Source organism: Eumetopias jubatus, unplaced genomic scaffold (genome assembly GCF_037043125.1).
Source record: "Eumetopias jubatus isolate StellerSeaLion01/CBP00866 unplaced genomic scaffold, mEumJub1_p1.0 scaffold_2, whole genome shotgun sequence".
Classification (NCBI taxonomy): domain Eukaryota; kingdom Metazoa; phylum Chordata; class Mammalia; order Carnivora; family Otariidae; genus Eumetopias; species Eumetopias jubatus.
The window spans coordinates 49,700,046-49,713,678 of NW_028274808.1; positions in this window are offsets into that span (position 1 = coordinate 49,700,046).

Genomic DNA, 13,633 nt, shown 5'->3' on the forward strand with positions numbered 1-13,633 from the left:
CTTTCTGATCATGGGATCCATCCATTTGTCTCAACAGCCCTTGGCTGGGGCCAGAACCTGAGGCAGAGGGGCCCTGAGGGCCATGCTTGGTGAGGCCTGGAGGAGCTGACCCTCCTGACCCCCATGGAGTGATTTCCCAGCCTCTGGAGCTTTGGACACATTACAGAGACTTGGGCTCCCGCTCTGTGTTGGAAATGTGCTGACGTGTTCCAAAGGAGCTGGGTGCAGTGGGACCACAGCAGGGATTCATCGCCCAGCCAAGCCCGAGGAGCAGGCGGCCTTGGTGGAGTCCCCCGGACGCTAAGACCTGGGCAGCCGGAGACTGGGGGATGGGCCAGTGTCTGCATGACCTCCTGAAGCCGGATGGCTGGGGCTCTGGGTCTACACCATGGTGTTCCGGGAATGTACCCATTGACTTGGGAAAATGGCATGCTCTTTGAAGTAAACCAGCACCATTTCCATCAGTGCGTACAACGCCATCCCATTTTGTAATATATACATGTGTCCCGAGGACGTGACAAGAAAGATTGTATCTGGAGATGTTCCGGGTTGCTCTTTATTAGAAGACTCTGGTGGGGGTTGTGGGGATTTTGTGCTTATTTTTGTTTGCTGGATATTCTGGGTTTTCTACAACATGTTTGCATTCTTTGTGTGATAAGGAAAACCTTTGTGAGCCAAATTACAGTGTTTATTTACATAAAACACTTGCTATTCTCTTTCTTACATATATGCTCGGTGATTTGACAAATTACTTTCTAATTTCAGTTCCGTTCCAGCCATAAATTTAGCTTTGGTCCTGATGCTCTTGGATGATCTGGATATTGAACCAAAAATCCATTTTTAAAGAGCAAATTCTCTAGAAGATAAAAGGCCCTGGGAGGATGGATGGGTCCCAGGCCCGGTGTGGAGCAAACTCAACTCTGAGGCCCAGAGAGCTGAGCCAGGGGTATACCACCTGGGAGGGGACGACAGGGGCCTGGCAGGTGGCGTGGGGTGGGGTGGGGGGCACAATGCCTGAAGGGGGCAGCCAATCCGTTCCTCTTTGGAGGCAGTGGCCAAGGAGGCATCGGCATCGTGTCAGTAAATAGGGATAATGAAGGAGGAGCCTGGCTGAACCGCTCTGGCAGGCAGAGCAAAACCTAAACCCCTTATTTTCATGGCTTGATGTTAGTCTCCAGAGACCTCTGACATCAGGGCTGAGAAGAGGTCGGAACTGGCCAGTTGCCATACAACTGTCCTTCCAATGGCCCAGGAAGGATGGACAGGGGCTTCTGCTTCACGTAACGAGATGCTACACGCCCTGCACACAGGTGCACACACGCACGCACGCACACGTGCATGCAGGCATGCACGGGCAGGGTGTTCACAGCCCCTGGGGCCTTACTTCCAGCCTGCGGGAGAGGCGGGCCAGGGGGAGCCCACAGCCCTGCCAGGATCTCCCCTCCCTGCCCCAGGGGTTCCCTGGAGCCCCCAAACCGCTCCCACCCAGCTTCTCTGCTGCGGTTATGTCCAGTTTGCTAACCTCCCAACACCCATGCTCCGTCCAAGTCCTCCACCCACTATGAGCCTGTAGGTGGGGCCCCCTGAGCGACTCCACTGCTGCTAAGCTGCAGGGGACCCTCCCTTGTTTCACAAGCACTAAGTGCAGCACCCCTCCCTCTGGCCTCCATCCTGGGGAGCTGCAAAGCAGGAGGCCAGAGTCTCTTCTGCGAGCGATAATCCTGTCTCTGCCAAAGGCAACAGGCTCTGTTTCCCAGAGGTCACACAGGCCTCTGGGCAGGGCTCGATGGGGTGCTGCCATGCTGGCGGTGGGGGTGTGGAGATGAGCTGGGGCCAGGTTAGCCCCATGTTCACTTCCACCTTCCCCTCTGCTGATCAGCTCCTGGACCAGAGCTGGAATGCATGGCTTGTTATCTGGAATGTGTCTGTAAGGCGGCCCCTCTTCTACCCTCTCCCCACCCCCGGGCTGGTGGAGCCGGCTGGGGAGGCTGTTGAGAAGAGAGGCCGGGGCGGAGCAGAGGCCAGATGTGAGTGAGATGAGATTGGAAGTGCTCAGCCAGCTCTGCTAATGTTTGTTACTTGGGAAGGAAACCTAAGAATGTTCTGTCTGTCCCAGGTTTTATTTTGAGCTATTTTTCTTTCTTGGGAAATGAGAGACAGGAATTTGAACCCTTCAATCATTGGTCTTACAGCCGTTGGGGCCAAGTTTGTGCTCTCAAGCAAGGTGCAAACTCACTGCCAAGCATGGTGGTAATAGAGATGATCTGCACCTCTTGCGCGTGCACACACCCCATTTTCATCCAGGATCTCTCTGCCCTCCCAGGACCACTATGAGGGGGGCAGGTAGCATCAGTGTGTTGTTCCCACCTTAAAGACAAGTCAATCTAGGCCCCAAAAGGCAAGAGCCAATGATATCAGGCAAGGGTGAGGCACCAGGGAAAGGCGTCCCACCCAGGGCACTGACCCAGCCACAAGGCTGCTTCGTCCAGAAAGCATGTATCAGTCCCTCTTGGGGACTCAGGGTCCCAAACCAGGCAGCGAGAAGGGTCAGTGGGGCCCTGGGGCCAAGGAGAGGATCTGAGAGCTAGAAGGGAGGGGACCAGGACCATAGAAACATGAGCAGGGTGTGGATGCCAAAGTGACATACGGAGAAAGCTCGAGGAGCTTGGACTTTGGTGTTTCAAGTCAAAGAATGGGACCTTCCTCCCCCAGGGACGGGACATCTTACTGGCCTCTTGGGGATGTCTTGATGCCACATTTTAGAGCTGAAGCACTCAGATATCCATAGCTCCACCCCAGGCAGTTCCACATAGGCCTATGGGGGGGGGGGGCGGGGGGGAGCTCAGAGGACATGGGGTCCTGTCCTGGAGCCACTTCCTACTACTCGAGACCTGGCCCAATCCGCTGAGCTTGTTTATCACCTCTATGAGGGGGAGAAACGCATCTGCCAGCCACTCAGTTATTGCAAGCCTCTGGTGGAATAGTGCACAGGGAAGGGCTTTATGAGCAAAGGTACACAACGAGCTAGTGCTGGGAGTACGGAGAGAAACCCCCCCCAACTCCGGCATCTTCTGATCCTGCCAAGCAGTTAGGGGAGGGGTGCCGTCTCCAGGTTCCTGAGGCTTCCCTCCTGCCAGTCAGGCCCAGAAACAATGCTCTTCGGGGTTCCCTTTGCAAAAAGAGGTCGTGAATACAGAGCAGAGCGAAATCTGGACCCTTACTCACAAGTCACTCTGTAGGCAGCAGAAGGACTCGATTGATCTTCCTGCTGAAGGTGGCATGAGCCTCACCTGTTGCTGCAAACACAGTGTGTCTGGGTTCCAGCATCTAACTCTGCAGGGCTCGCATCTTCTCTTTGAATCGCATAGCTTTAAACCCATCGAAACCAAGTAAAAATCGGGGGGGGGGGCCCTCTCCGCTAATGGTTAACCTAAATCATAACCCAAAGCTGAAAAGGTGCAGATGTTAAGCTGTCCCTTCACACGTCCCACCAGTGGCATGCACAACTGTACACACACTTCACACATGCAGAGGGACAGTCACCTGCACCATTGGCTGCCGGCATCGGCTCCCGAGCTGTGACATGAGCCAGGCAGAGTGGATCCCCACTGGCCCACAGCTGGGACCTTCCCACCTGGCGCTGCGCGCCCAGGCTCCACAGCCTGAGATGCCCACCCGCAGCGCCCTGCTCCGCCGGCCACCTCCGGGTCCCCCACAGCTGGGGGTGGCTGCTTCCGGGACACCGTGCTCAGGTGCTAGGACAGAGTTAGTGCCAAGACTCACCTGAGCGCCCCCACCGAGGCTGCAGAAGCGCGGGTCCCCTCAGTTCCCAGCCTTCGCCATGGTGACTGAAGAGCTGGCCGCTGTCACCGCACTGAGACCCAGGCAGCCCCGCACAGCTCGTCCCCACAGCCAGCCAAAGCCAGACGGAGTCATAGAAAGAGGATGCCCCGGTGCTCAGTGACTTGTCTCAGGGGTCACTTCTCCGGGAGGGTCAGGGAGGGAGGCAAGACTCAACCTTGGGCCTGACTCAGGCCTGTGGCTGGGGAGTCCCCGTGGTGGTGCCTCGCCTCCGTCAGCCACAGGCAGCGCTCAGGAGATGTTCTGTGGAGGCACCAGCGGCTCTGCTAGATACTGAGATGTGAACTGCAGTTACTCTGGCGGCCAGTCTTTATAAATAGAAAGTTCTTGGAGTGATCGCCCGAAGCTCCCTTGGGGTCTGGAACACATCCCCCCTCTAGTGGCCGATCTCAGCATTACAGCCCCCCGGTTCTCCCGGAGCCGTGAAGTCAGCCTCCTCCTGGGATTCCACACACCTCACCTAAAACCCGACGCAAAAGTGTTTTTGGAAAGCTTCTAGGGGATTGGCAGCTAGACCTGGCTCAGGAGCCACACAAGAAACCAGTCTTATAAACTTATTTATAGGGCCGAATTTGCTTTGCTCAATTCATTCACCAAACTTGGCTTAGAATTAATTTCCGTGTTTTTCTGAAGTCACATCCACCCCCAAGGGCCACAGATCGGCCACACTGGAGCTATTCAGAAGAGTGTTCCGTGAGTGCTGAAAGAACTTCGCAAAGACAGTCCCAAAGCCCCTTAGGAACGAAGCCAGCATCGAGGGAGCGTTCTCATTGCGGGAGGGCCAGGGGATAGAGGAATGAGTAAGATGGGCTCCCTGTCCTCAAGGGGGTTGCAGTCCAGGATGAGCAGTGCGCTCAGGCACAAATAACTGTAAACCTAAGTGTGACCGAAACATTTTCAAAAAGCGACCTCACCAAAATGTTAAGAGAGCAATTACATTCAGATCGGGGTGGCGATGGGGAAAGGGGTCAGGAAAATTCCAAAAATAGTTTGAGCCACTGGCTGGCATGGTGCGTGTACAAGGACATTCCCCCTCCCCACCCCGCCCCCCCCGAGGACAGAGCTCTGAAGGTAATGGTCATGAAGACACCCCCATTGATTGGTTAAAAATTCAGACTCAATACTAGAGGGTCAGACCTCGTACCAGAGGGCAGTTTGCCAAGGCTCAGCATTCCCCGCAGTGCCGCTGCCAACCCACAGCTGAGTCAGAAGTGTCTTCGTCATTTTCAGTGACTGAGCCTCCTGACCATCTCTGGGAAGCAGCTCCAATATGAGGCTCCATTTCACCGAGGGAAAACACAGGAGTGGTAATAATAATAAAATAGCAAGGTGTTGAGATGAGCGGGGAGGAGGAGGAGGAGAGGCAGTTTAGGGGGAGGGGAAGGGGAGAGGCAGGAAGTGGAGGAAAACACTTGAGAGTCTCTACCATGTGCTAGGCAATTCCGAGGGCTTTCCATATATTAACTCGTTTCACACTGTCAACCCCGTGAGGTAGGTCCTGTTGTTATTCCCACTTTTAGAGACGGAGGCACTTAGTAACTTGTCCAAGGTCAAGCACTTTATGGTGGCAGAGCTAGATTCCACCCTAGACAACGTGAACCTTTGGTTTGTGCCCTAACCGTGCCCCGACACTGCCTCTCGTGAGAAAGTGTCCTTTAGTTACCCAACATCCCCAGGAATGCAATCTTAAAAACAGCCAGAAATGTGCTCAACATGTTCTGTCCAGGGATCTGTGTTGCGGGGATGTGTATATTAGCAAGAAATGCCCGGGGGTTAGTAAGACCTTGGCGATGTCCTCCTTCACCTAAAACAAAGAACACCTTTTAATACTCCCACACTGGTGCGCCCTTGCCTGGAGGGGAAGGGAAGGCGGGGGGACCCAAATGCAGTCCAGGCTCTTGGCTGAGCTTCTCCTTACCGTTGATAATCAACGATACACAAATGGCGGAGTCTAGTGTCTCTGCACATGGGACCCACAAGCAGGCACAGAACCGTTAAAACTATATCATTTCAGGAGGAACAAAGCCTATCCTTTTAAACCGCATAGCTTCAGGCAAAGGGCCGTTTCTCCCTTTTGTTTCGGGTTCACTACACTTCCTATAATGATAAGATTTGTCCATATGGTTGCATGTACAGTGGTTCCTTCTTTGATTTTTATCCATTATATGCAGAGACCACAATTTGCTTATTCACCTGTTGAAGGGCATTTGGGCTGTTTCCGATCTTTGTCTATTATGAGTAGAGCCACCCAAACAGGCAAGGGCACATTTGATAGTGAAGTATAGGAATGAGCCAGAGGCTGGGTTTTCTAGTGGGTGAGAGCCCTTCGGGCAGCTGGTAGTTCAAATGACACCTTCTTGTCACCTAAAATCAGAAATGGTCCAAAAATTGGCTTGTTTCCATTCAGTCACAGAAGGCATTTATAATAGGCATTTTTTTCCCCAGACGTTATTATGAAAATGTGATCGCGTTGAAGGAGAGTTGAACAGACTTTTGAAGAAGCTCATCTCTGACCGTGGGAGCCAATCAGGCACACCTGAACACAGTCCATGTGCTCAAGTGCTTCCTGCTTTCTTTGAATGATTTCATGTGAATGTCCCAATGACTCTCTAGGGTGGAGATGGGGAGTGATCATCCCCAGTCTCTGTATGGAGGAACTGAGCAGTGTTGAAACTGTACGGCACGATGCTGGGCTCCTGGAGACAACATCCACAACTGTCTTTGACCTCCAGAGCATCTACCTCTGCAGGGATCCTTTCCGTACATTCTGTTATTCATTCAACAAACATCTGTTGTGTACCTTTATGCAATGTATTCCAAATCTTCTTATGAACACGAATTAGACCCAGCCCCCATCCTTCAGGATCTGGCCCAGGGGGAAAGGAGGCACTAGAGTGGAGAGTCACAGCCCAGCACACCTCAAGGGGCTCCTCGTGGCTTCACATCCTGCTTTTGTTGGATGAATTGCAAAGCTTCATCCTCGGGCCTGACTTTGTTTCCCGCCCCCAACAAGAATCTTTCTAAAAAATCTAACATACCTAAGGAAAAATGCACACATCTTTATCACCCTGCACATTAAACTGCATAGACCTGGTAAAACCACATCTGGATCTGGGTCAAAGGCAGAACAACTGCAAGCACCTCAGAAGATCTCCTTGTGCCCATTCCGCTCCATAACCCTCCCACCCACCAGGGAACCACTACGTCACATGCCCTCACCATAGATGATTTTGCCTGTTCTTGAATTTCATAGAGATGGAATCATGCACCATGTGTCTGGCTTCAGCATCGTGTGTGTGAGATTATTCCCTTTGGTTGGGTCTAGTAGTTCATTCCTTCTTGTTGCTCTAAGTGTTCCACCGTGTTAATTTGTCCTTTCCACTGTTGATGGTCATTTGGGTAGTTTCTAGTTTTTGACAGTTACAAAGAGTCCCGCTATGAACATTCTCGTGCATGTCTTCTGGCGAACGTATGGGCACATTTCTCTCGGGTCTATCCCTTGGAAGGGAATTGCTGGGTCATAGGGTGACGTGGTGTTCAGCATTAGCAGATAATGCCCATGAACTTTCCAGAGTGGTTGTACCAGTTCACCCTCCCTCCAGCAGCACATGGGAGTTTCAGGGGCTCCACATCCTCACCTGCATTAGTAATTTCATCCTGAACATTCTGTCCTTTCTGGCAGGTATGGAGAGTCATCACACTAAGGTCTTAATTTGCATTTTCCTGATGACTAATGAAGTCAAGCACCTTCAACTATACTTAGTCACTCTAATATTTTTTACCTGAGGTCTGAGTCTGTCATTCCCGTTGTCTATGCATCTCCGTGGACACCAGCAGGTCCCTGCCTGGTGGATTTGCGTGGACAATTCCATGTGCCTGGAATGGCTCCCCCAGATGTTTGCAAGGCTAATTCCTTTGCGTCCCTCCCACCGTTTCTCCAATGTCATCTTCTCAGTGAAGCTGACCCTAATGATCCGGTTTCAAATTGCTGTCTACCCTTCAGCACACCTGATTCTCCTTACCCTGTTCCACTTTCTTTTTCTTTTCCATCACCCTCATTGACTTAACTTACTACATAATTCACTGTGCTTGTCAATGATTACTAATGTATTGTTTATGGTCTGTAGAAGATCAGCTCCATGAAGGCAGCTCACTTACGCCTCCCAAAGGCCTAGAACAGTGCCTGGCACATAGTAAGTGCTCAATAAATATTTGTTGGATGAAGATCTGGGGAAAGTGCATCCTAGGTCCTGGGAACAAGGAGGTCCTAAGGCCCCAGTGTGGAAACAAAGTGGACATTCTGGAGGGCCAGACAGGAGGCCCGTGTGGCTAGAGCACAGAGAATGCACATGAAGGCAAAGAGCCAGGGGGCCTGAATCTTATTCCGGGTAGAGCTAGAAACCCAGTCGGTTGCTCTTCCTATATGTCTCCCTCTTCTCCCAGGGTGAACAAAGGTCTGCAGTGCATATTTATAAGGTTTTCATGTTATATCTTCACTCTAATTTGCTATTCCTTTAATTTTTAAAAATTTTTAATTGTACTAAAGTACACATGACATGAAATAGACCATCCTAACCATTTTTAGGTGTACAGTTTAGAAGCACGTTCACACTGTTGTGCAACCATCACCCCCACCCGTCTCTGGAACTCTTTTCATCTTGCAAAACTACACTAACTGGACTAACTACCCACTAATTAACTAGCCGCTGAACACTAACTCCCCATTTCCCCCCACCTCCTGGCCCCTGGCAGTCCCCACTCTACTTTCTGTCTCTACAAATTTGACTGTCTAGTGACATTGCTATTTCTTCATTTGTGGCCGGCTTTACAAAACGTATATTCTTAATTTTTGCCTTTAGAATTTTCTGTTTCTCTAGTTTTTAACTCAGTGTATGTGAAGTACAAATATTTCAAAAACAGTTTTTGTCCATTGTTCACAAACCAGCGTTCCTTTTTTTCTGCTGTTCAGCTTTGCAGGAATATTCTGGTGAAAAGTATGTCATCTCTCAAAACCCAGAATTTGGAGTTGCTGTTCTTTAAAAGTAACTACTGTTTAATGATACAATAAATCTCATCAACTTAGGGCTTGTTAAGGAGATAGTTTTGGTAAAAAGTGGTTATTATACACACAAAATGGTATCAGAATTTGGCTTTTGTGGTTTTGTAACATTTTGTTTGATCAATAATATAAAGGCTTTCTGATTTGCTGTCTTGTTGTTTATCTCGAATCACTCAACTGATCTCAACTGAAACCCACCAATCACCCCAGCCACCAGGCCCCCTGCCCCCTGCCAATAAGAGCTAAATGTGAAGGAGGGAAGACATATCCAAAGAATGGGGCTTCCAAGTCAGAAAACAGCCCAAACCTCTGGGAGAGGCTACACCTGATCGGCTTTAAGTCATTCCTGGTGATTTTTAGTTCCTCCTCTATAACTTCCTATACCGTCCCCCCAAAATAATTATGCATGCTTTATTAATTAGGAAAAATACAATAACCTCTTAAAAAGATAACTCAGACATTGTTTTTTTTTTAAAGATTTTATTTATTTATTAGAGAGAGAGAGAGAGAGAGAGAAACAGCATGAGAGGGGAGAGGGTCAGAGGGAGAAGCAGGTTCCCCGCTGAGCCGGGAGCCCAACGTGGGACTTGATCCCAGGACTCCGGGATCACCACCCAAGCCGAAGGCAGTCGCTTAACCAACTGAGCCACCCAGGCACCCGATAACTCAGACATTGTAAGACTGAATTAGGGACAACGCCCTAGATTTAAAGTGTCAAGTCCAAACTTCAATCTGACCATTCCTGGTCGCATGTCCTTGGACAAATCACCAAACTTCTTGATCTCAGTATTCTCATTAGACTTAAAGATAATCATCCCTTATCACAGGGTAGTTGTGAGGATCAGATGGGGTAAGGCAGATACTGTGTCATAAGATGTTCCTAGGAGTGCCCTAAGAAAGGATTCTCTGGTCAAAGCAAAAGCACTTTTTACAGGACTATTTACAGGACTTACCGGAGCCTTTAAAATGCTATTGAGCACGGTGACTCTCCACAAGGGTGCGGGGAGGGGGAAGGTAGTATTAAGGCTTTTCCATTTTTAACTGAACACAGAGAACAGGGCTAGTATTCCACAGGATGCACTGAAGGAAATTCTGAGCTGTTAGTCAAAAAGACTTGTTTACTATTTAAACAAAAACAAATTTTAGAAAACTGGAAGGCCTTTCCTCTGAGTGCCAATCGGTGGAAGATGTCTCATGGTACTGGAGTGTGGGGAGGAGCCGTTTATTCTGAAAGGACAATAATACAATCCTGCCTGTCACTTTCCTAAGGGAGGAACCATGTCCTACTTGTCATCATCTTCCTGTCCTGCAGTGTAGCCCATAATGTCTGTGAGTTAGAGGCCCAAAGCAGAGGTTTCACTGCTTTGCTCAAGGCCAATGGCGGCCCACTCGACCCTGTTTTCTTGCACCTTGACCCTCAGCCCCCTTTCTTTTTCGGCACTTGGGCCCCTCCCTTCGCAACCCTCCCCACCTACCCCCACCTACTGGGACTTCGCCCACTGCCCACCCTCCAGCTCTATCTCCCCGGACTTTCCCACACAGCTCATGCCTCAGGGCCAGCCCAAGCCCTGTCCCTCTCCTGGTACCGTCTCCACTGACTGGGCCTCTTCTTTCGAGGACCATTAGTTTCAGGGACTGCTCCACCTGCTCAGGTGCCTGAACAGGGTGCTTTAGGTTGCTCTGAGCTCACTGAGGTTGGGGTTCATGTGTTATACTCCTGCATGCCCCCCACCTCCAGCATGGAGCCCAGTGATAGGCCCAAAGCAGGTGACAGAGCAACACTTACTGATTGGTGACAGGGACATTAAGCTTCAGAGATGCCGGGTGGAGAAGAGACTGGATTCCCAGGCAGGACAGCCAGCCTGGTCTCCCACGTGCCCCCACCCCCACCCCCAAGCATCGTGGGTACGGACAAATCACTAGACGTCTTTGAATTTTCATTTCCTCGTCTCTAAAACCAGGTTCCTGCTTCCTGGTCTTCCCATCTCAAGGGTTATTACAAGGAAGAGGGATGTTGAAAACTCAAAGCATTTCACCAACGTTAGCCACCGTTAATATTTTTTACAGTGGACAGTCCCTGACAAACGGAGTATTCATTGCAATGTGGTTCTTTCTCTAGTGTCCAGCTGCTGACAGCTGGTGCTGAGTCTAAGACAGTTTACAGTGGGAACAAGAGCCTCCGCCTTTCGGAGTTCCTACTCCTCATGCATCATGGACTCCACCCAACCATCTGCTTCGTCTCCATGTGCTCAGCTCATTTTCATTCATTTCCCAGAAGGTGTGGGGATGATGAATTACAAGAGACAGCCCAGGTTTTCTGACGCTGTCCAGGGTTGGAGGCAGCAAAGATGGTGAGCCCTCTCCCCATCATGTGCACAGGCCAGAGACCCAAGGGAAGGGCTTGCCCGGACCTCTTTCTATTATAAAATTTAATGACCCAGGGTATTTGAAATGGGTCATATAGTGAGGGGCTCCAAGAGGATCTGTCCTGGAGCTGAGATGATGTAAATTTTGTTTGGGAATTGGATGATGAAGTAATTTTAATGTAAGCAATTTGTAATTTGTAGCCAGACATGTTCATTCAAGTGAATCATAAGAAACTTCTCAAAACAGGGTAGGAATGTGGGCCAAAACTCCGAAGAAAAGATTTAGTGGAATAAATGTACCACAGACAGCAATGTTAGAAAAATTCATCTGCTCACAAACAAGATAGGAAGTAACAGGCTTCTCAGGGGCGTGTAAGAAAAATCTAAGACTTTAGGTGACTGAGGTTGATGTGAGAGTTGAGAGAAATGGCGATTTTAAAACTTAGGCTGCATTAATAGAACCATGGTGAGCCGAAAAATGGAGGTGACAAAGTTCTTGCAGTCTGCACTGGTGAGCTTACACCTGGTAAAGTATATTCTGTTCTAGGTGCCTCTGATTGAAAAACTAAGTCCCAGCTTGGAGGTTGCCCTTGTGGGTGACCAGGGACCTGAAAGGTCCAGAAACCAACAGGGAAGAACAGTGTTTAGCCCAGAGCAGAGCCAGTCAAGGGGACATGATTTCTGTTTGCAAATATATCGAGGGCTGTTATGGGGAGCAGTATTGGGATTTTTTTTTTTTTTTAATCATAGTAGAGAGAGAGGCAGACTTCCACTCAACATATAGAAGCTCTAATTCCCAGTAGGAGCTGTCTGGATCTGGGTGTCTCGGCTGATGACTGCAAACTCTCCACTCACATTGTTTAATCAGAACCTGGGTAGTGTGCACCAGACAGAAGTACCGCAGCGGGGTTTCCTACATCAGGGGACTGGTTGGACCCAATGACCTTTGATATCTCACCCAAGTCTAAGAGAGCCTTCACACAAAACTTTTCTCTGCCTTAATAGAAAATAACTTACAACCAATACTGCTGCTTAAATTACTTAGGTCGGGGGAGAAAAAGAGCATTCCATGCATGCTCTTCACATTAAGAACTAAGACCAGGAAACATTATACTCAGTAAATTCAATAAGTAATAATAATAAAGATAATTCGGCTGCGTATTATGCCAGGAGGAGAAAAAGGAGAAAAAAAGAAAAAAAGATGGAGAAAATTTGAGAAAGAATGATGGAGATAAAGGAGAGGAAAAAAGGCAGATCAATAGACTAAGAGAGGACAAGGGAGGAAAGAGTGAAGGGCCAGAATCTAAAGTGATACAATATTTTCCTTTCTTTTTCTGCCTTCTTGAAGCATGATACATATCATGACTAGCACAAGATGGAGCTTTTCTGTTTCTAACTTAGATTTTACATTTATCAAAGGTATGTATGTATTTTAATAATCTTTTCAAATAATCTGTTTAAATAATCTTGTATCAAATAGCTCTACAGGCTTATTATGGAAGCAGACGCTCCTAAGCTCTCATTCCCATGTCCTGTTCTACCATTGTTCTCTACCTTCCAATAGTATGAAGTCCAAAACTATTCCCATTCCTGACCTTTATATAAGACCTTCTTCCTTTTCTCTCTAGAAGTATTTGAAATTTTCTCTATCCCCACTGTTTTAAAATTTTTGCAAAGGTAAGTATTGGTGTGGGTCAGTTTTTATCCCTTGTCCTAGGTACTCAGTGAGACCTTCCAATCTGGAATCTCAGGTTCTTTATTTCTGGGAAATTTTCTTTAACTATTCCCTTCATGTTTTCCTTCCCCTCCCCCCACCCCTTTCTTTTTCCCAAACTCTTGTTATTTAGATATTGGACTTCCTGGACAGGTTCTCTCATTTTCCTAACTTTTCTCCCCCAGGTTCCATCTTCTCATTTTTTCTTATTTTACTTTTGGGGAGATTTCCTTGAGTTTTTTAATTAAAAAAAATCCTGCTACCATTTTTTTTTAATTTCCAAAAGTTTTTTATTCTGTGATAAATTATTCATCATAACACTTTCTTATCTCATTGATGCAATATCTTTATATATCTCCCTGATGATATTGTTTTTAAGGATCATTTTTTAAAATTTTTTATTGTTATGTTAATCACCATACATCACATCATTAGTTTCTGATGTAGTGTTCCGTGATGCATTGTTTGTGCATAACACCCAGTGCTCCGCGCAGAATGCGCCCTCTTTAATACCCATCACCAGGCTAACCCATCCCCCCACCCCCCTCCCCTCTAGAACCCTCAGTGTGTTTCTCGGAGTCCATCGTCTCTCATGGTTGGTCTCCCCCTCCGATTTCCCCCCCTTTATTCTTC